General features: G+C 33.3%; 1 protein-coding gene and 1 non-coding gene across 14 annotated transcripts in view; one reads left to right on the forward strand and one right to left on the reverse strand.

Moving 5' to 3' along the window:
• The window catches only part of ADGRL2 (adhesion G protein-coupled receptor L2), a 272,704-nt gene that overhangs the window by 161,392 nt on the left and 87,874 nt on the right, over positions 1-23,438 (reverse strand). The window lies entirely within an intron of this gene.
• LOC147918072 (U4 spliceosomal RNA) lies at positions 19,533-19,675 on the forward strand. The gene has a single exon (XR_015549352.1). It is a non-coding gene; the product is annotated as a U4 spliceosomal RNA (small nuclear RNA).

Below are 23,438 nucleotides of genomic sequence, written 5' to 3' on the forward strand. Positions count from 1 at the left end.
AATGCAGTTCAGTCAAGTAATAAACTGACCAATAACTATCAATCTCTGCCAAAATAACGAAACTGACTTTAGCCTGTTATTTTAAGAAATTAATTTAAATGTTAATGTAAAGGTAAATTCACCATGTTACAATGAGGAAAAGAAAACAAAGGAGCATTCTACTGACCAAAACACATCAGTGTTTCAGTATGTGTGTAACGGAGCCATATGTACAGCTTACAGTGTTTAGGGAGAAATTCCAGAAAAAAAAAATAAAGGACATTACCACAGTAACCTATCTTACTACTCTGGCAGGAGAGAATGTAAAACCAATCAAAACAGTAAGTAATGGGAGACTGAAAAGTAATGAGGTTTGGACAAGACCCCGGAGGTATTCTACCATTAGTATGATGGTTTCAAATAGCTGTTGGTAAAAGTGGCTTCAAACTTCTGAAATTTCTGTCACCACTGCTACTCACCCATATGAAATACTGGATATATCCCAGTTCCACATTGTATTCAACAGGAAACTGCTAAAATCTAATTTGCTGAATTTGTACTATATAGCTACAAATTCTACAAGGCCAGAATCATCAATCTTATTCCAAGAAATTATGAAGTCGCAAAAAATGCACACATTTCTTTTAGAACAAAAGCGTTTTTAGAGCTTTCCAATTCCCTATATCTAGGATCTCCCCAATCAAAATCCTTTGATTGTTTCTATTACAGTATTTTTTATTTTCTGCAATCTAATGTTTCTTAAAACTGAATAGTCATGCTATAACATACCATAACATTTCTAAGCTACAATTAACAGGTATCACATTAAAATATATGAAGGCTAAACTTTTCTATCAATATCATATATAAGACAAAAGAGTGGAGAAGGTTACAAATTTTTAATAAGAGCATTTTATTATGGTAGTAATAAAATAATCTAGGTGTTTTTACTGGAAGTGAAGTGGATTACTGTAAATGAAATTTTAAAGTGTCCTTTCCATTTTACAGATAACACAAAATGACTTTTTTTCATGTTTCTAGTGATAAGGATAAATTTGCCACACATTCAAATGGTGCCTTCACCCTTCCCACCCTGGCTCATGAATTAATAATTCAGCGACATTAATACAAGAAGATAAATGATAAAAAGGTGAAGGCGCATGGGCCAACCATACACACATACTTTTTTCAGCACAGTTAATACTTCTCTGCCAATTATAGTGAAAACTTTTTAACAGTTTTCAACAGAGTTTTTACAATCAACTAGCAGCTTATGCACACACGCTTTCACACAATTCAGGCTTAATAAATCTCCTGCTGGTACCAAACAATCATTCTAGCGGATTAAAGTGCAACATCTGCTAACATTAATAATGTTTTATACAGTCACATGTATGAAAGAAGCCTCTACTCCATTATTAGTCTCCTAAAAAACCTTCTACACCAATATACTGATTTAGCATGAATTATAATATATCCTTCAATTGGTAACTTACAATAACAAAGAAATACATTAGCGTGAAATGGTAAAAGAAAAATAATCGCACCCACTATAAAGTAACAGATTTTCTTTGAACCAAGCTTATTAAACACGTACGCGTGTGCATGCACGGATATATAAACACACAAAGGACATTAGCTCAGTCTCTAATAGTTTTTAAAACCAAAAATCCTCTGGAGCATTATTCATTGTAAGTTTGGGTAAAATATAGCTCTGTTAATATAAAAGGTACTTCATTTTAAGGTGGCACACACTCATTCACTGTTTTATTGATTCTTTCTCTGAAACATCTTAATCCCCTCTCTCTCCTTTCATTCCCTCTGCCCTAACCTCTTTCTCTCTAAACTTCTGCAAAAATCTCATGGCTGATTTCTTGCCCTCCATCCAGCTTGCCAACCTCCATTAGACTAATCTTCCTAATTTCACTCTAAACCATAAAAATGTGTAAAACCAACCAACCCTAGAGATCACTTTATATATAAGACAAGGAAAACACTTGGGGTTGTGACTTAACAAAGGCAGATCTCAGAACTGCTGATTTTTAAATTCTCCCATTAAATACATATATTACTATCTCACTATAATTTATCACAACTAATCTACTATCTCTACCAATAGAGAAATTACAACCAGGGGCTGGAGGGGTGGTGGTAAATGGAAAAAGTTAAAAAAAAAAAAGTGGCACAATGCAAACCTGGGAATAGAACCCAAACAGATCTAACTTCAAAAATACTTAATCCAACCCTCTGCTTCTGTCAAATTTATTTGCTCAGTAATTCTGAACATGCCTTTCAAATTGACTTTCATTCAAGATTTTTACCCATATAGAAAGCATTTCCCTGGGGCCGGCCCCGTGGCTTTGTGGTTGAGTGCGCGAGCTCCGCTACTGGCGGCCCGGGTTCGGATCCCGGGCGAGCACCGATGCACCGATTCTCTGGCCATGCTGAGGCCGCGTCCCACATACAGCAACTAGAAGGATGTGCAACTGTGACATACAACTATCTACTGGGGCTTTGGGGAAAAAAAGGAGCAGGATTGGCAATGGATGTTAGCTCAGAGCCGGTCTTCCTCAGCAAGAGGAGGAAGACTGGCATGGATGTTAGCTCAGGGCTGATCTTCCTCACAAAAAAGAAAAGAAAAGAAAGCATTTCCCTCCTTTCCACCCAAGGAAATTCTCTACAGACTTGAAAGGTTGAAAAACCAGCTACATCATAAACACGACCTGAGCACCAGGCTGAGAAAACCTCTCCTTGGGCAAATTCCTGCAGTCATTACCTGTATCATTTGTATGTAGTTTTTACTGGGTTATCTTATGACTCACCAGTTTAGCTTTTAAACTATTCTTAAAAATCTCTTTTGTCAAAATTTTCAATATTCCTCTTCCTTCAGCATAAGTCTCTTTAAACCAAACAAAAAAAATTTCCAGGATACATACTTTGCTCAAGGCACTGACGCTGATACTACAAGCAATACAATGATGCAGAAGATACAGAAATGAGACAAGAGCACATACAACTTTACAAACTAATGTAATTAAGGGAGTAAATGCTCCTTATGGATCCTGGCTTTTGCTCATCGATTTAATCTTGATTCTAGTGAGTGATGTCATATCCTGGTGATTAACACAGTGAATATACAATAAAGTAAGCAAATTTCTGGAAAATTATTTTAGTTTTTACCATTAAAAATTTTTACCATTTCTTTTTAGCTAACATCTAAACCCGAAAACAATTACCCTTTATTTCCTGTTCTTCCTCCTTAAATATTAAGGTAATGTGATTTCTGGACCACACAGGAGGCTTACCCTCAACCTCTGTACCTTTCTTGGCATACTTATACTGTTCCTTCTGCCTGGAATACCCTCTGCCATTTGTTCCTTGGACAACTACTATTCCTTTTCCAAGACTTAGTTTAGGCTCATCACTTGATTACCTAACTCCCTCCTTCCCTAAACCTCCACCACATACACCAGAGGAACACTGCCATTTGCATCCAAAGTACAGTGTGCCTCCCACTATCACCAAGTATCTGAAATATCATTTTCAAATTACCGCGAGCTAACTGAAAACAGAACCGATGGCTTCCACACCTATAACCTCAGTGCCAGGCACCCTTGCATAACGCCTGGCAAACAGCGTGTAATAAATGTTTTCCACAGAAAGGAAGGAAGGAGGGTAGGTAAACAGAGAGGAGGGAGGGAGGAAGAAGTGATGAATAAACTCAACCAGGGAAGCAATGAACAGTGGAAAGGATAAAGAAAAGTGAGCGGAATTCAGAAACCGACATGTAAAACCAAAACATAATTTTTTAAAACAGGAAACAAACTTAGACATCTCCCAGAAGAGAGATTTTCAAGGATTTTTTCTTCTACTTCAGACTATTTTTTAACTAAATATTTAACTGAATATTGAGGAATGCCAATTCAAAACACAGAAAATAACAATGGCCGTTTTTCAGAGAGCTTAATTTATCATTGTTTGATATAAAATACGTTATCATTTTTATCATTTATAGAAGTCAAATAAACCCTCTCAAGGAAAAGTTTTAAAAATCAGTGAGCCTCCTCATTGTAAGAGTGAGGAAGCAGAAAGGTCCACAATTAGAAACTGAACCTGCAACTCAGGTCCAACCAAATTCCAATAGAATAATCCTTGATAATTTTTCTCTAAAATACTTGAAAATTTAATAGTATCTACAAAAACAATTTATAATCTAAAATACTGAAAATAATTTAAAACGTTTTTTACAAGTATTTTTTATAAGATTACAAAATGTGACATTTTATAAAATTACATTAAATATACCTGATAAATTTGTTTTTAAATAGAAACAGGATTGGGTAAATAGCCAAATTTGACATTTATTTTCAAAGTACACTAAAAGTAGAAAATAATTTTCTCTTTGCAAAAATTTTCGACAAGGTAGGCTTCCACATCTACCCGTTTTCCCGACAATATTTTGAATTTGAGAAAATACTGTTTACAACAGTAAACTTCTTCCTAAAGTGAAATTTTTAAAATATAGAGCAACATACAGATATGATACACTTCTATCACCATTCAGAACAAGGAATGAAAAAATTAAAGTCCACATCTCTCCTCTCCTCCAAAATTATGGGACCAACATTAGCACTCCAATTCAACACCACCTCTCTATGAAAAAACAGTAAATTTCACACTAGGAATTAAGCTTCACACTGGGAATTAAACTTCAGCCTTAGTTTGCAATTAAGGTATCTAATATTGCCTATAATGCATGCGGCATTGTAGATTATTTCTTTTTAGTATTTATGATTTACTGAGGCTACTGGAAAAAACATGGCTACTTCTAAATCCTAACTTTCCACCCTTCCTCAGACCAGCATTTGCAATTTAATCAACTTTAATATATGAATCTAACAACGTTGACAATAAATCTAAGCAGCTTGTTTGTAGAAGGATATCCGAATATTGAACATGAAATTTAACAGGTTTTAATAATTAGACTCTGTAAATGGTATAATACATATGTCTGTCCTAATTTGAGAAGACGCGTTTCTCATGTAACACTCATCAAACTAAAAACAAGAAATTGTTCTGCAGCATTTCACTAAATTAATATCTTGAAACCCTACAGCTACAATGTACAAATTTAGAGTTTATTAACACTTTAAATCAAACTATAGTTATTATTCAGTTTCATATAGCGAAATTTATACTACTCTTCTGTTGTGAATGCAAGAACACAATGAGATTTTAATCAGATCTTAATATCAGTCACTAGAGGACATTTTGGAAGGCAAACCACCCCACCACTCCCCAAAAAATGATCATTTCACAATTAAAAGGTAAAGATAATCCACCTGTGACATCTAACTACCCACTGAAGACAGGAATTGTGGAAGAATGGCTCCTTGCATACCAGAGAAATGTCTCTGATGCTAAAATTTGGACAACCTTTGCTACAAGTTTATTTGAGATATTACATACCATAGTTTTGCAGGTTGCTAAGTGACGAGATGGTTACACCATAGATTTATTAAATTATTTTGTCAAAACTTTTCTCTATACATTTTACCTTTTGACCATTAAAAATGTATTTTTAAACATTTCTACTATACTTTTATGGTTTCCTTCACCAACTACATAAAATAAAATTCACACTACAGTATCAACAACCATAGTAGTTAACCTCCCTGTATTTCATGTTGATTACCTCATGCAAATCTATGTCTTCAGCATACATGATCCACCAGTAGAAAAAAGAAGCCAGCCTTCAGACCAGGATACAGTTCTGACAAGTATCCTCTGCTGACTCCCTTTTAAAACTGTTGATACATGGCAGGATCCTAGTCTTTGAGATGATTTGGGGGCAGGGACTTGGGAGCTGTGATTGTAGGTCAGGGAGAAAAACTACAAAAAAAAGAGTCCTCCTTGCATGTTTTCCGTACGGTAATTTAAAGATTTTATTTATTCATTTTTTCCCCCCAAAGCCCCAGTAGATAGTTGTATGTTGTAGGTTCACATCCTTTTAGTTGCCGTACGCGGGACCCGGCCCCTGGCTGGACGGAGAAGTGGTGCCTCGGGGCGCACCCGGGATCCGAACCCCGGCCGCCAGCATCAGAGCGCGCGCACTTAACTGCTAAGCCACGGAGCCGGCCCTTCCGTACGGTAATTTAATCAGGCATCAGATTATAAAACTACATACGGAAAACTATCCTTTTTACTTAATCCCACAGTAAAAGTGGAAGCAGAAAGTACTGATATTCGCATGTGGATGGGGAGCCATCAACACTTCCTGTTTTCAGTTATTAGAACATCCGTTTGATAAAGCCAGTCAGATCAATCACTGATTTATCATCTAAGGAAGATAGCAACAACAATAGAAAACCCAATAATAAAAAATAATAGAAAACTGAGCAGAATTGAGAAAAGGAAGAAGAGAGACTCTCTCAAACAAAAATAAGAGGAAAAAATAAACCAAATTTAAAGAGCGAAAATGGATGCCAAAAGACAAGGGCCACTTAAACATGGGAACCAAATTTAATTCACATCAATAATGATAATAAGCATTTACTGAGAGCTTTCCATGTATGAAGCTCTATTAAGCACTATAATAAGTGCATCACACAAATTTTCTCTATTACATGGAGGCAAGAAAGCTTTTGGATTAGCACAGAAAAATCAGTACTAATTCTTTTATTATTACCTTTATCGTTTCCTAAATCCATGAGAGGAATCTGAAACTGATTTAAGTTCTAGAGCAATTTATTGTGATCTTCATTATCATCAATGATAACTGTTTATTCAAAAACATACTGAGAGCCTACTCTCCTGCTCAGAGTTAACGACTGATGATAGGTGCTGATAGGTGCATTTGGTTGTTGCTCAGCCTTGTCACTCACAATTAACTAGCTACAAAGGATCAGCTATAAAAACTAAAAGTTATTGCAGGGACTAAAGAACTGAGAAGCTAATATGGAAATGATTTCATTATTCTTATAATGAACAAGATATAGCTGGGAAATTTCCTACGTACCAAGAGATAAATATAAGTTCATGATAACAAAAGAGATAACCACAATAAAGATAAATTGCAATGAATTTAGAATATAAACCTTCAAGGGCATACAGAAACTCCTAAGCTTTCAGAAAAGGGGCAGGCTGGTATCTAAGGAAACCTAAGAATATCAAATTAGTTGGTTAAAGAGCTGTTAAGAATGTTACTAAAACGGCCCTGAACAAAGAGAATATCTTAACAGGTCTAATAATGACAAAAGTATTCTTTGACAAAATAAAGATTTCTCTCTAACCAGATTATAATAGCTGACTTTTATATTCTTGATTACCTCGTAAAAACCTCATATAAAATACAAACAAACCAAAAATGTAATCCTTATAGCCTCAAATCCTCATAACAAAATTTTTCACTTTAATCAGCACTTGAAAAAATATGACTATCACTTAAACATATGCAGGTATATACTCAAGAATATTTTTAGAAACATCTATAAAGGAAGCAAATTATATTTTGCCACAATTATCACATTACAAACATACATATCAACTTGACGCAATTTAGGGGGCAGCTGATATTCTTTAGGCACAATGCACGCACCTTAAAGTATTGTCAGAAAAAGGGCCTCGTTCCTCCTCCCTTGCCCTCAGGCAGGCTGATGCAGGAATGAATGACTTGTCTAGAACCAAGGCTTTGATTTCTAGCTCTTCCTCTGCCCTGCAATCAATTTCCAAATCCTAAGCCATCATCATTACAAACTTTTCCCATCTATCTGTCGCCATTGCCTCTCCCCTGGACTGTCGTCCACACCTTCATACTAGGTTTCCGTTTCCTCCAGTACCTCCCCACTCTAGTTCACCGGTCACACCACTTTGAGAGTTAGCAATTAAATACAACGCTTTTTCAATCGAAAATATTAACAGCTTTTTTTGGCCTATATGATGAAGTCTAATCTTAGCAGAGTAGGCTCTTTATAAACATCTCCCAAACTACCATCCCAGTTTTATCTCCTCCCACTTCCTGTGCAATTCATACCCTCCACACACACTCTCCTTAAGGCACCATTTTCTGCCTTTATTTTCCTGGGGCCTTTACCTCTGAACTGTCCTCCTCCTCAAAACGCCTACGTCTGCCGAAATCCTCCTCTGCCTTCAGGTCTACTTAAATGGGTCTCTTTTTCCTATACTACTCATTTTGAATTTACTCTACCCACCCTATATTTCCACAGCCTTTCCTTTGCACTTCATTTTGGCATGTCATTATAGTATGCCTTGTATTATAATTATTTGTGGAAATGTCTGTTTCGCTCATGAGATCAGAAGTACCTAGAGAGCACAGTCCTATACATTACACTTTCCCAGGCAGGGCTTTAATAAATGGCTGTTGATCTAAAATGAATAGAATTAACACCCAGAAGTTAATGGGTAACTGGATGAAATGTGATTAGAGATAAAACTGTTCTTGTAAAGGATAACACAGTCAATATTTAAAAATACAGACTTTAAGGCCAATGCAAGGAAACGCATACTTTTGGTCTGGCAATTTGGCAAACTTGGTACCACAAGTTCTGTCATTTTTTTAAAACCACATGCACTGCCATAATAACCTCTGTGGCATTGTACAAAACCAAAATTAACATCTCGAAAGTAAAATCCAAAGCATTATAAATACTGTGAATTATTAAAGTAAATCCAAGCCCTCACCTATCACTTATACACATGCAACATTGTCAGGAATGGATGCTCTGAACTACAGAAGCATAACGTACTTTAAGAGAATGTATCCACATATGAAATACCAGATTTTTCAAAAGATAATTTGGGTATGACTTTTATTTAACTGGACTCAAAAGAATTCTTTTATACTCTGGTAAGAATTCTCTGGCACTGTGTATCGTAATACAATTTAATTTATCAAAACTGGGAGTGAGAGGTAGGATAAAGGCAAAAATTGAATCGCTCTGGCTTGGTGATATCTTCTGGCCCTGAGAAAACGATAAATTGCGCAACATAGAAGGGTGATAAAGCTGCCAAAAATTAAGATTTACTTCATTCAAATTGACCTTTATGATCTTAGTTGTACCCTATAAATGAAAAGTTGACTTGAGCTTCAGTTAGATTAATACAGTCTTTAATATAAGTTAATTCCAAAGATGGAAACATCTGCCTTTCAGCTAAACAACCAAATACACCATTAGGCATCTGCACTCTATTTTAAAAGATAAAGATAAAATTTTGATTATTATACTCAGAATTAAGAAAAATTTTCATTTTTTAAAAAATTTATAATATTTATATACGTGAAACCAAAAACTGTGCCGTACTAGATTTATTGATCAATTCTTTATCCCTTGTGCTTGTGCAGAATCAATAAAACCCAAAGTCTACAGAAAGGAAGCTCACTACTAAAGACAGAGTTTCTAATTTCCACTGAACTGTTCGTTAAAATATTTTTCAATCTAATCATAAATCTTGCAACAACATCAAAAAAAGGACAGAGGGCCGGCCCCGTGGCTTAGCAGTTAAGTGCTCGCGCTCCACTGCCTGGTGGCCCTGGGGTTCAGATCCCAGGCGCGCACCGACGCACCACTTCTCCGGCCATGCTGAGGCCGCGTCCCACATACAGCAACTAGAAGGATGTGCAGCTATGACATACAACTATCTACTGGGGCTTTGGGGGAAAAAATAAATAAATAAATAAAATTATAAAAAAAAAAAAAAGGACAGAAATACTACCTTTAAAGCTGTTTCTATATCACCAAGATAGGTGATTTCAAAAAATTTTAATCTGCCTATTAAACACTTAAATTTCATCAATTTTTGATTGTATATTAAAATGATGTAAAATATTGAAGCTTTAATGAGTACTAAGCATTAAAAAGTCAATTTGATAAGGAATTAATGTTCAAATAGATAAGTGGAGCTTTAAAAATTCAGAGTGGTATAGCTGTGATTCTGTCCAAAAGTTAACGTTTATAAGCAGTTTTTAATGACAATTTTGACTATTTAGCCAAAATTACATGCCACTTCCTGGAATCCTTCTTAATATTTTTAGTTTGACTTTTCAACTAATTCAATTATTGATACATACTATAGTTCCCTATCTAAAAACCTATCCTTATACAGGGTTGCATATATTTTTTACTCTTTTTAAAGCTCTTTTTGCGATAAATATAAATTAATGTCAACAACTTAAAATAGTAAAATTACCACAAAAGTTTAAATCTCAGATTCTAATAGAAAAGGAGATAAGGACAAAAAATCAATAGACACTTAAGTCTTACACATAATGCAATAATTTATAAGTTTAGATAACAGACTGAGCCTAATTTTCAGCTAAAAAATGAGATCAAGACAATACTAAATCTTGGACAAGAACTGATCCATGTATTTGCCTTATATTTTGGTTGAAACAAATCTAAATACAACAAAGCAGGATGGCAGGTCAATCAAAGGCATCCATTGTCTGTGCTATGTAGTTGTCCACACAAATCCTTTCTATATGCAAGCTAGCATTTTTGTCTTTTAAAATTATTTTTCTCATTGCCTAAATTTAATTATAGGATCGCAGTATATATACATTCCTCAAACTGTCACTTAAGATGCCTCAACGAAAAACTCCTATATTTTCTTTGAGAAAAAGTACACGGAATAAAGTTTTTATTTTGTAGGTTGAATAAAGTAGTCAAGTACAAAAGATCACTCGTATGTTGTAATGAATGATCGATTATCAGACCAAACATTAAAAGAATCTTTTACAAGAGTTAAATAATGGCAACCATGAAGGTATGGCAAATATCTTTTTAATTATGGAGGGCTTAATATATATTAAGTCATATGGAAACACTCCAATGACTACTACCCTATGATTCCACATTAAATGAAAAACCTATTCCATGCACCGATACTAATCACTAGATTTATATCTTAGCTCTTTTCAGGAAGTCTAAGAGCAGCTTACTTTGCAAGTCAAATGAAAAAAATGTGTGACTTTTTTTAAGGGAAATAAGGCCCTCAGCCATCAATTCAGAAATAAATACCATCAAATTAAAACAACATCTGAAGAAAACATTCTATCAAAGGAAATATCAAAAATATTACAACAATATAGAAAATACTGAAAAGGTGCTCTTCAGAACAGTGCAAAAATCATGATATCATCTGTTTCATACAGAGGAGTTTTTGATGACTTATTCTTTATAAACAGGCAAAAATCAATTTTAATAAAGAAAGCTAAAAAATTGAAGCTATATGTTCAATTAAAAGTTAACATTGTGGTGATTTAATTGCAACCTTCTTGATGTGCTCCTCTTGATTGTCACAGAATTAACAGGCAATATAGAAAATGAGGCTATGAGTGCATGTAATCTATAAGATTCTCAATATTAAAATCCTTAAGCAATGGTTGTACTAAAGGCTATTCAATTTACTATTGTTCTAAAGAGCTCTAATTCTTATTCTCTAATTTTTTTAAGAATACTTAAACTGTTAAAAATCAGTTCTAAATGTTTTTGAAAAACGCAACTCTAGGAAATGTGAATTCTAAGATACTTAAGATTTGTTCCCGGATTTTTTAATCATGTAATAATATCATTAACTGAATAATAATTGTTTATCTATTCTCATTTAATGAAACCAATTATAGGTTTCCAAGCTGAAATGTTGGGAGAATTTATATACTTCTTAATATATTAGTAACAGAATACAAGAAAATTAGTAAAAAGTACAAAAACACATTTAAGGTGTGGGACAGTGACTACATTATTAAAATAGGCAAACGATAAACGTTATGCTTGACTATCAAGGTCATTATAATTCTATGTCACTATAACTCTACTTAATATTTTATAAGCACTAATCAACCCTAAATTTCTATAATGATCACAAAGACAGACAAGCACTTTTAGAATGTATTCTTAAATACCGGAACGTGTTGCAGCTGTGACCTGAATCCCACGTAGCAAAAAGCTGAAACAAAGATTTTCTTAAAGTATAATTCAAATACTTTCAAAGGTACAGATAATTATTTTGCATTAGCCAATAGCTATTGTGGGCCATTAATTACTACCAAGAGATAACAAAGCATTTGTTATGATGCTCTGACAAACAGTTAAATGCTGGTCTAAGCCCTTTCCTTGAATGTAACCTAACTTTTTATTTAGGGCCTCTGATATGAGTAATAACAATTACCTTTCTGCCTTGACTTATATGTGGTCAAAACAAAAATGCCTTTTGAATTCATAATCTGATTTAAAGAGCATTAAATATAAACTAATTTTTTTAAACCATTACATAAAAAGTCAATGATTAAATGGGTTTCCTTTTCCTTCTTAAATATAAATCTCAAAAAAGGAAGTTTTACTAATCATATTTATATTGAAATATGGAAACCATACAAATATAAGAGACAAAATTATCTGTGAGTAGAAAGCATCGGTATCTTTATTTTGAATTTCAGGTATTTCCTTAGGGGTTGTATGTATTTTTATATAAAGGTAATACAATTATGCTTAAATTACTGGAGAAAATTTGTAATACGTTATATTCTTTTTTAAAATGAACAGTAATTTGCTATTTTAGGCTTTTAACATTTTCACTCTTCAGTGGAGCTTTGAATTAGCAATATCATCTGAATGCCACAAAATTGTACTACATAAAGTGTACATAATAAAAAGTAGTCTTTTTAAACCTTTGTTGGATTTCAATTTGAAGAAATCTATCAAACAGAGAAAAGGGAATGCCCTTGAAACATACAAAAAGCAAAAAGAACTAATATCGTTTATCTATCTTTATAATTAAAATAAAAACATTAGTTTTTAAATCCTGGTAATAAGGCAATTTAAAATATATTTTTTATTTTTTTCCAATACAGTTATTAAAGCATGCAGACTCATAGTTCTGCATTCCAGACTCTCCATAGAGGTACACATAAATGTTTGAATAAATATTGTTTAGGGTTTATTACATGTTTTGTTAACTTCCATTTAAAACGTTAACGTTAGAATATCTGACTCTTGGTTCAAAGAATGTAAAACGTATCGTCTTTTTTTTTTTAATAGGAACTTCCATTTTTATAAAATGTATATAAAAAAATCATTTTAAATCTATATTCATAAGAAATATTACCTTATCTGAAGAATGTCTTTATATTACATTCCACTCATAATATAATTTAAAAAAAAAAACACTCAGATGCAAGAACAATACATACAGTTACTCTTCACATATATACAAATGAGCAGAGGATTCCATATCATAATTCATACATTTTTATTATTCAAGAATATTTAATAAAAATTTCTTTGATAATTTACAAAGAATGTCAGGGTTATTTTAAACTGAGAAGTAGGTGCCAGTTAACTTCCTTGTCACAAATATGCCCAACATAATAAAATAATACTTTGACAACAATAATTAACTTTTCAGTAACATATTTTCTTTGCAGTGATTTCAAATTTCACTATTTTAAAAACCACTCAGTACTCTACCTTCAAATTTGAGACAAAACAAGTAGAACTTACCCTAGCTGTGCCTTCCAATAACCTCACAGGAGTTATGCACTCCGTGACAGTTCCTGCTCCTCACGTAACAATTTCCCTGGAATGATTTCTCTAGTAACCCTTACCTCACTGTGAAGGGAGGTGTGGTATCTGAGGGAAAAGGGTAATGAACTGTAATATCGGATTCCATTATCCGGTGCCTATCATATTTAGCACCAACTATGATAAGAAATCTCTTTTTATCATATTATTGAAGACAATGAATAAAGTTGGCAGCACAGGATGCCTATCAATAATTCTATGGAAAAGGAGCATTTGTATACTTCTGTAAAACATACCATAGTAATCCTATTGAAGTGTAATTGCTGTTGCTAATATTCTTACCGTGATATGAACATGCTCTGCATAACTGTAGCATAGACTTGTTAAGATAATCCATGATCATGCTGAGAGGGTAATACTTATACAAAAGCCCACGCCAGTACCATAAATCTCTTTATTGACCCTTGCTTTACTTAGAGGGTCATTCTGTGTACAGTAACAATTTGACTTTCCACATTAGTAAAGATTAGCTAATACAATGATAACTCCATAACAATGAATTTCATTGAGAAACAAAGCCTCTTAAAATACAAAGTAAGTATTTTCATTTGTCTTATCATTCCTTGGCAAACTAAGGGAAAAAATGAATTATTACACCTCTTTTCAAGGAAGCATAAGTGGCTAACTATTTTTTTTTCCAACAAGCAAGTTCTGAAATTACGTTACTATACCAAAATGTATAGTACATTTAAATTTTATAGTACAAATAAAAATTAAGATTCTCTTTTTAGAATTTAATGTAATATCCTATCCTTAAAATTTCTGACACAATTAAAAATATATATGCAGGTAATGTGAAAAATTTTGCTCACTATAAAGATCCGAATGCTCCTAAAGGCTTTTCACTCTGATTACCAAAATACCTGCTCACAAAACTCTCAAGTATTTGAGTGTCTGGCTTATAATTTCTTAGAAGTTTAGTTGAGACAGGGTTCATAAACAGAATTCAGGTTTTAATCAAACACTGTCTATCTTGCCTGCATTCATTTTTTACCAAGTTTGTCAGCAGTTTACTAAACCATTTAATATAGTAGTACATCCTTACTGGTAGTTTCCCTGTTTAAGAATCACTGCACTGATCGGTCCATTATTGCAAGTAAAAGTCATTCATCCAAGGTGATCATTTTTGTTTTTAGAAAAGAGCATATGCAACTCATCTAATTTGATCTAATAATTAAACATAGAGGAATGTAATTTACTACATACTGTTTAGTGATCGTTTTATAATATTTTACATAATCTGGAAAATTATCTAAAAAATTCGGATCTCAACAATCGCTGGATATTTAAACAAGAGACAATTCTTCAGTCACTCTCCCAGAGTTTGAGTCAATCATAAAAAAAAAAATGGAATCTCAAAATGAATCTGATTCATTATCTTCATTATCTTTCAAGTTGTTTTTACTAATTAAGAAAAAGCAAAAAGCATATTTGTAATCTGTGAATACAGGAAACGATCAATACCCGGCATTTAGTATATTAAATTTCACTATAATTTGACTAATCCCAAAATGCTTTCCTTTCCTTAGAACAATTTTTCTCAAGCAAAAATAAAAACTATGTTAATAAAATATAATTTCAAAAGAGAAATTATCAATTTATACTGCCTTGATTATTTTATCTCATATACAAGCTCCCTCTGCAGGTAATAACAAGGGTTAGCAAAATATGTGAAACATGTAGGCAGTTGGCTGCGTAAAGACGCAGGTCATCATTGTATAAAAATACTATTATCTAGCATTGTTCCCTCCTCCTTACTAATTATCTGATTAAAATAACTGCTCCTGAAAATTTGTGGTTCAACATGATTATTCTTGTCCTTCATCTTGGTTAAGAATGCAGCCTGAACAGGTAGGATACACAAACTTGCCACAAAGTCACCCAAGAGCTACTCTCACAAAGGGTGTGTTTTCAAGGAAAAGAAAACATTACATCGCCGCTTACCCAGCACCAGCCTGAAACCACGGACCACCCGAGACAGAGCGGCCCAATCTCTTTATCTGAAGCATCTACTGACCGCAAAGTAAACAATCACAGGTGGCAGCTTAGGACTGATTTATAGTGAAAGATAAAAGATCAATTTTAAATGGATGCAGTAACAACTACATTTCCTTCTTACTTAGAGTAATTCTAAAACTTAAACCTGGAGAGTATTTACTTATGAAAAAATATATCTATTTTCATTCATTCAACACAAAAAAGAAAAACTGATTTGGTTTGCAAAATGCTCTTTACCCCTCCATAATATTGTTTTCAGAATCTGTTTTAGATTTCTGTTTACACATTCTCCTCTTTCACCATATCCCTTTCCCCAGGTATACAGAGATGAGGTGCATCTCCGCCGAGAGCAAAAAAAAAAAAGCAAAGGAAGAACCGTCTCAAAGTCTTGCAGACAAGGTGTTGCCGAAAAATTGTTTGATGCCCCTCTCCTTAAGATTTCCCCCCTCCAACAGGCATACACTACCTTTATAACATATAAGCAGTGACTGGAAATTTGAGGCAAATTCAATTTGACTTACCTATAAATGAACTGACAGGCTGATAAAAAGTGATTTTTTAAAAACTAAGATCCTTATTAAACAAATGAAAATTATAAAAGATATGCTAACTTTCATGCTAAAACATACAGAAATATCATACAGAGATATCAGTTATATTTCTTTTTCCCACTTACACCAAGTAAGGTTTAAGGGAAAGGCAACTTATAATAAGCAGCGTTCTTAGTGAGTTTTTTGTTTAAGAGAAAGAAAGAAAACTTGTTTCACTTATATTTTTAAATATTCAGGCTGTAGAGCTAGTTTAAAACCAATGACAATATGAAAAGTGGCTTTCATCAAGGCTATGGGTATCACAGATTTGCAACAGAAAAAAACCAAGGGGGGAAACGTCCCCATTATTCCTCTATAGAGCTATCCAGAGGCAGCATCTAACATCCAAATGTTCTCTCTCTCACGACAAACTGAACTTTGAAAAAGACAGAAAAATACTTAAATGGTCTTAGTAAAAGAAAATGTCTAGGACATCATAATTTTAGCACAATTTTTATTTGCTGATGCATATGAAGCAAAATGCAGTGTTTCAGAATTACGTGTTTCAGAATATCTTTTTTAAAATGAAAAACAAGATATTAAAAATGCATCAATTCTTCATTTAATACATTAAGCCATTGTCAAATTCTATGAAAATACATACAAAGGGATACAAGTGCATAAGCTTACAACATTACCAAAATTAATGTTTGTCAAACTGTCCTGGATGTTAACCACACGAAATCCAGGAGTTTTAAGAATTAAAACACACCATAAGCATCTTGAGATTAAGAACACAAAGATGAGTGGAGAAAATGCTATACAAAAAACGTGTTCTGTAATTCCTAATCAATAACCACGGTAATAAACAGTACAAAATGGTAGGCATTCATCGTAGAGGAATAAAATTTCCATGTGGAAGGTACCAGTGGAATAAAGAAATAACAATTCCAAATAGAAATACTTTGCTTTAAAGTAATGACACAAGGAAAATCATTTTCAATATGATTTTTTCATGTATATTGTAGCTGAGAACTGATTAAATATAATCTCCAAAAAACAAAAATATATCAACTAAAGACCTTATCTAAAATCTTATAATGACTCACCCATCATATGGTGAACTGGTTTCATAGTATTTAATTTTAAGACTAAATGATTAAAATTAGAACTCACTTTTTAAACAAAACAGAGAGAGAGAGAACTCTCTTTTGCTCTCTCTACAGACAGACACTATTTACTGTCCTCTACAAGAGAAAACATTAGTCAAAGGCAAGGTGACCTAGCCCACCCCCAGCAGCCAAGCACCATTTTTGACAGTAACTGGGGTTAGATTATTCTGTCATCTAAATCCAGAGCAATAACCTGTTTGAGGTGGCGATGAATGTAAAAATACCTACAAAATGATGCAAAGTGTGGATAGTACAAGCATTTCATGGTCCAAAGGCAGGAAATACCTTTGAGAACAAAACAGAGATTAAATGTCATAGCATTTTCAAAATCAGTTTAAAAACAGATTTCCTAATCATACATACCTTACATTTTAAATAACTTGCATTTACGCTAGTCTTTAGCCAACAACTGGCAATAAATATCGATATATACAAAGGAACAGAATATAAATTGCATGCTTATGTATGTACATGTGTATATATGTCTGATCAAGAAAGGAAATAAGAGTATTATCTAATAACTGAAAGAGCAAAACTAAACCCTTTTTCTTTTATTAGGAACCTCATGGTGCATTCTTCTTCACTACTACAATGGCTAAAGATTTTATTTATTCATCCAGAAAAAGATATAGGGTTGTATCTGGTTTTGTTCTAACAAAATATGTGTTTGAATTGATCTAAATCTAAAGTTAACCATCTTTTAAACTTCTCCCAGCTCTCATGGCCAAGAACTAATAGCTCATTTTTATCTGTTTCTTTTTTCCACTATCAGATAAAAAACATTTTCAAAGTTACTTAAATGCATCTTAAAATAGAATTAAGATTTGGTGATTATTTCAGGAAGTTAACTTTTGCTTAACCTACCTGCTTTTTAATCTTATATTTCTATTTTTATTAAAGTATTGAATTTATCCTTCAAAAAAGTCTCTCAAAGATTTTATAGCTTTAAGTAGGCTTCTTTTAAGGCAACTAATTTCAATACTGGAATTCAGAGATTAAGGTGTAATCCCTGTGTGTGAATTTTAATGTTTATAATGCACTTCTCACAGATTGGAAAAATCAATGACAAGACCAACAGGGGCCTGTTTTGCTCAGCATACGTTTTCCTGTCAGGTAGTGATTAATGCTGTGCTCTGTAGAGGGAGACATTACATCCGGGCTAAAACAGACCTAACTTTTACCCTCAGGCAGAAATCTGATTTAAACATCTCTATTTAAAGTGACATTTGTCCTCCCTTTTCAACTGGTTTCCCCAGAAATTCCAGGAGGTTGACTTCATGACCTAAAAACAGCCTGGTGGCTGTGAGCAGTTGTGGCCGCTCTTGCACTTGGGTAAATCTGGGTGCCAGAATCAATCAAGGTGATCCTAACACAGGTGTCCAGCCCTCTACTACAAAGAATCCCATGCTACTTTTCAGCAACAAGAATTTAAGATTCAGAGTTCCGAATAATTCCAGAGTCAGGAACAAACATTTCTAATACATGTTTCCATTGCTGATGATAACCTAGCTATCCTACTGATGCACTAGGTTGCTCCTGAGTCATAAAATTCTTTCACTACACTGATCCAAAATGTCAACTGATTACAAATTCTAGAAATCTAGAAAAGCAACTACTAAAAAACAAATCTCTAGAACAAATGAGAATATGCAAGTAGAAATAGTTTCTTGAACGTCATGTAATAGCTTCCATTAAAAAAACAAAAATGGAAAGCAAAAAGAAAAAAATGTTCACATAACCAAAGTCGCCAAGTAAACAAGATATATGCATATTAAAACAGGCGCCAATATCCTTACACTGTGAAACATGGTAACTTTTGATATTATTAAGCAATTTAGACACTGCTGGCAAGTTCCTACTAACCAAGGTAATCTAATTTCTGCTGCTTTTCAACGTAAATTGATTTCTTTTCTTTTAGCCGTTCTGGTAATTGAACAAATTTATACAACTGTGATGGGATTTTACTTACTACCACACAATGCATAAAATCCTCTACGAAGACAAACTATATTACTTCATAAAACTGCATTTTTGTTGTAATTAAACAAATTGTATTTAAACTTGCTCTGTGCTTCCAAAGCAATCAGCAGCATTTTGCTGTAAGCTGCACTTTACTTGCAGGTGTTAAGCACTTGGTTCCTTCATTCGATCTACCTTTTTTAGATAATTTTTATTTGCAAAACATGGGAGTTCTTTTTCTTAAGAAATAACTTTTCAAAAATTGTTAGATAAGAATATATTGAAAAGTATCTGCAAGCTTTGCGCAGTGGCAGGATCGTAGCCAATGAGGTTTATGCGAGGCGCAATTATTGCTAATTGAAAAGTGTCTGCAAATTATTGCCCACACTTAGTCCATCAGATAAGTGACCTAAAAAGATTTTTTAAGTATTTTCAGTTGATTAGGACCTTTTCTTATGACACAATGAGCCACTTAAATAAAAAGACCTACTTACATCAAAATAGCATTAAGAGATTTTCATAGTTTATAACATATATTTAACAAAACCTATATGTTAAACTCAAAATATCACATTTAAGTCCTGAATAAAATTTAGGAATTACAGACCCTAGTTATACTTATTCCTTTAAAAGTGATCACACTAGGTCAAGAAAAACATCACTATTCTAGGATTCTAATTCTCTAATTCCAATAATTAACATCTCTACGTTAACCCATTTCCTTAACCTTTTTCTTAGAGCATTAAAAAAATTATAATCACTACTTGACCAATCTTGGGTAGTGAAAAGATTTCAGAGAACAGTCTCAATTTTTCTGATAACATCAAGTCTAATTACAGTAATCTGGGTGATTAAATACTTTTCAACCTTTCAACCTTCAATCAAGAATTATTTGAAGAGACGAATATTTAGGTGGGGCTATAGACTAATTAGTGTTATGTAAGAGAGAAGTTAACTTAAGCTAAGATTTTAATCTATCTTTAAAATAAAAACGTTTTAATCTTTCTTGAAAATAGTTACAAAACAGTTATCTATTTAGGTAATGTGAACTAACGTTTAAACAAACTACCTTAGGAACTGATACGACCAAAACATAAACAGGAATTCAAGTCCTTTTCAGGTCTAGCAGCTAAAGTTGCTATTTTTAACACTTGATCAAAATCATCAATTTTCGAAGTGTTTTAGGGAGGCATTTTTGCAAATAATTTGATGAATTTTCTTATAATTATGCATTTTATTTCTAAAGTTTACTAGCTTGAAAATAATTCCACTTTAATATTACATGAACCTCTTCTGCAGAAAAGCAAACAGATTACCTCTCCTTCTCTTCTAAATCAGATCCAGTGACCATCAAGAGGTAAAGTGTACAGCTGCTGAAGATACTTTTTGTAAAAATAGCAATCCTATATGACACTAAATTTTTCAAATTTCCAAAACTGTATGTCATTCCTAATCTAGACACAGTTAACCTGTGCTCTTAAATATCAGCAATTGGGCAAATGGTACGGATTCTTATTAAAATGAAAGCCGACTTCACTCAGGTGAGTACAAGTGTGTTCAGCACACACCTTAGAATAATTGTAATGCTCTCTTCATCTCCTACTACACCTGTCAATAAACCAAGTGTCATTTGAATATTTATGCACAAAAGTTAGGTCAAATAACTATTTTGATAGCAAATAGAGCCATAACGTTTTATTACTATGGTATACAGATTTCTAGTTACCTCCTGACCTACCCAACATCTCAATCTTAGCTCACATATTCCTATATTACTTAAGACATTAAAATTATTTTAAAGTTTTTAATAAAACACAGAAAGCTTCAATAATGATCAAATAAAGATCTAACCCTAAGTAAACCTTGGTTTAAAAGCTCCCCTCTTGCTAATTTTGAGAAAGGAAATGCCCAGAAGCTTGGTGTTAACGTTTCTGCTGATTGTGAAAATTGCAGCAATAAAAACTCCAACTGCTTGTCTTAAATTAAGACTTGTAGTATTCCATGTGAGATCCATATGTTAGTTTTTTTAAGATTTGGAAGTTTTGTTGTCTGCTTTGATGTCACTCTATTAATAAAGCAGAGAGTCAAAAGCCTGGAAAAAATTATATTTATTGGGAATTCTCACGTCAAAACCTGAAGTAATTGGTTTATTCTACCCCACATGATTCAATATTCTGATTTCCCCAACTACCTGCTCCCAGAGCAATCTGCATTTCTACATTCGTTTTCTGTTACTCTGCCAACAGAGTAACCCACAGTGATTGAAAATGGCAGCTGAAGTGCTTCTACAACACATTAATTTTTCTCTAAGTAGTCCAATTTTGTCATCTAAATGTTGAAAAATCTCCTTTTCACTGCATTTTACACCTTTAGAGATTTGCTGAATTCAGGCTCACCATCATATAAAATGAAGAGCAATGTTTTCAAGACAATTTTTAGATTACCACTAATAGCTCTAAAGGATAATGTGTTTTCTTTAAAGCACTCTGCATTCAAAGCAGACTAGTTAACAGCAACTTAAGTGCAATAATAGCAATTACATCACTGTGAGCTTTTTTACCTTGAAAGTACTTCTTAGACAACTGAAGGGATCAGATAAATAAAGTATCATAAATTGACTTCAGGGTAATGATATACAATTTGAATGCCACTAAAAAAACTCATCTTAATCTGAAAAAAGTTATCATCCTATTAAACTGAGGATCAAAATTGTTAGGCAATTAATGATATTTTTCCCTCCAAAATTGTTTATTGGAAAGTTAATTTTTACTATTAAAATAAAAACAAGGGGTCCTGAACATTAGTAAAAAAGCCCTCCTCCAATGTAAGGACATCAATTCACATGCAGAATCAATCAACTATCAAAGGTAAAACTATAAAAAAAAAATGAGCTTACCAATCTCCAAAACCTTCCCTGAGATTCATTTTCATCTTAAAACTAGGTTTTAGGAAATCTTAAGCTCAGTAAATAAAACCAATACTCCCCCATAAGTTAAAGTTAAAAAAGTTTTTCTCCCTTGAATTATCTGCTCTCCATAATGACCCAAATGACCGAAGTACTTGTTCTTACTTGTTTCTTCATTCACGGATATTGAGTTGCTAAAAAATTCAAACAACCTAGCTCTCCGCAAATGTAAGAAAGCATTAGCAAATGAGCTATAAATATTAAGAAAAATAAACCAACTTTAAGCTGAATTCTCGATTTACCATGTTTGATAAAATACAAAAATTTTGAGACAAAACAATCAATATTCAATCAGAATTATCTCTATTTAAGTACAATCCATAAAAAATTTGTGTATTACTTAGAAACCTTTTTCAAACTTACACTTGCAGTATAAGTTGCATTAACAAAGTTCATGTTGAGTTTTTAATATTCAAAACCCTCCACTGATTTTTTTCCTGGTAATTTAGCAAGTGTATTAAAAATCAAGTTTCCTAGGTATAAAAACGAGTGTCCTTTTATCATACGATTTCTATTGTTTTATAGACTAATTATAAGCCTTTCTTTCCCATTTTAGTAATATCACAAAGTGCAGGCCCTAGAAAAGCATTAACTTAGAAGGAAAAGCTTTCTCTCTGCCACAGAAGGGACCCCAAAAGACAGGCAACAGTGACTATCATAAAATAAAAGGTCACCCTTTTTCTAGGAACAAACCATTTATCAATAGAAAATAATTGTCTTGCCATTTGCAAGGGCTCCACAGCAATAGACTATGTTTTTCACTCACATAATTACAAAACAGTGAAAGTTCAGAAACACAGCCTGAATCCACCTCCCTATTTTTACCCTTTACAATTCTGATTGCCCTTTGGGCCTCCGCTTGGACGCAAATGGAAGACAGGCTGAAGTTTTCTCAATTGAGCTGAGGCTAAGAAACCTTTGATATGCTAATAGTCCCCTTCAAACGGTAAGAATTCACACTTGCATTAATTCAGACAATTTGTGCAGAATGATGTGAAATGGCACCTCTTTTAGAGGCAAGCAACAAAAGGAGAGAATCGGAATGTCTGAAGAAACTAAACAACAGAACATTTGTTCTGCAGTATTCTCTCCATCGTGCATAAATTTACTGGAGGGTGGAGGGAGGGACAACAAAAAGTTCCTTAACACACCTGAACAGAAGTAGATTTTCTTAGAAAGGGTTTCTAGAGTATTATAAAGACACTAAATTTAAAATTACAAAGCTACCTTTTACCTA

The sequence above is a fragment of the Ceratotherium simum genome, chromosome 2, assembly GCF_057802395.1.
Source record: "Ceratotherium simum simum isolate JZ-2026a chromosome 2, ASM5780239v1, whole genome shotgun sequence".
In the NCBI taxonomy this organism is placed as follows: Eukaryota; Metazoa; Chordata; class Mammalia; order Perissodactyla; family Rhinocerotidae; genus Ceratotherium; species Ceratotherium simum.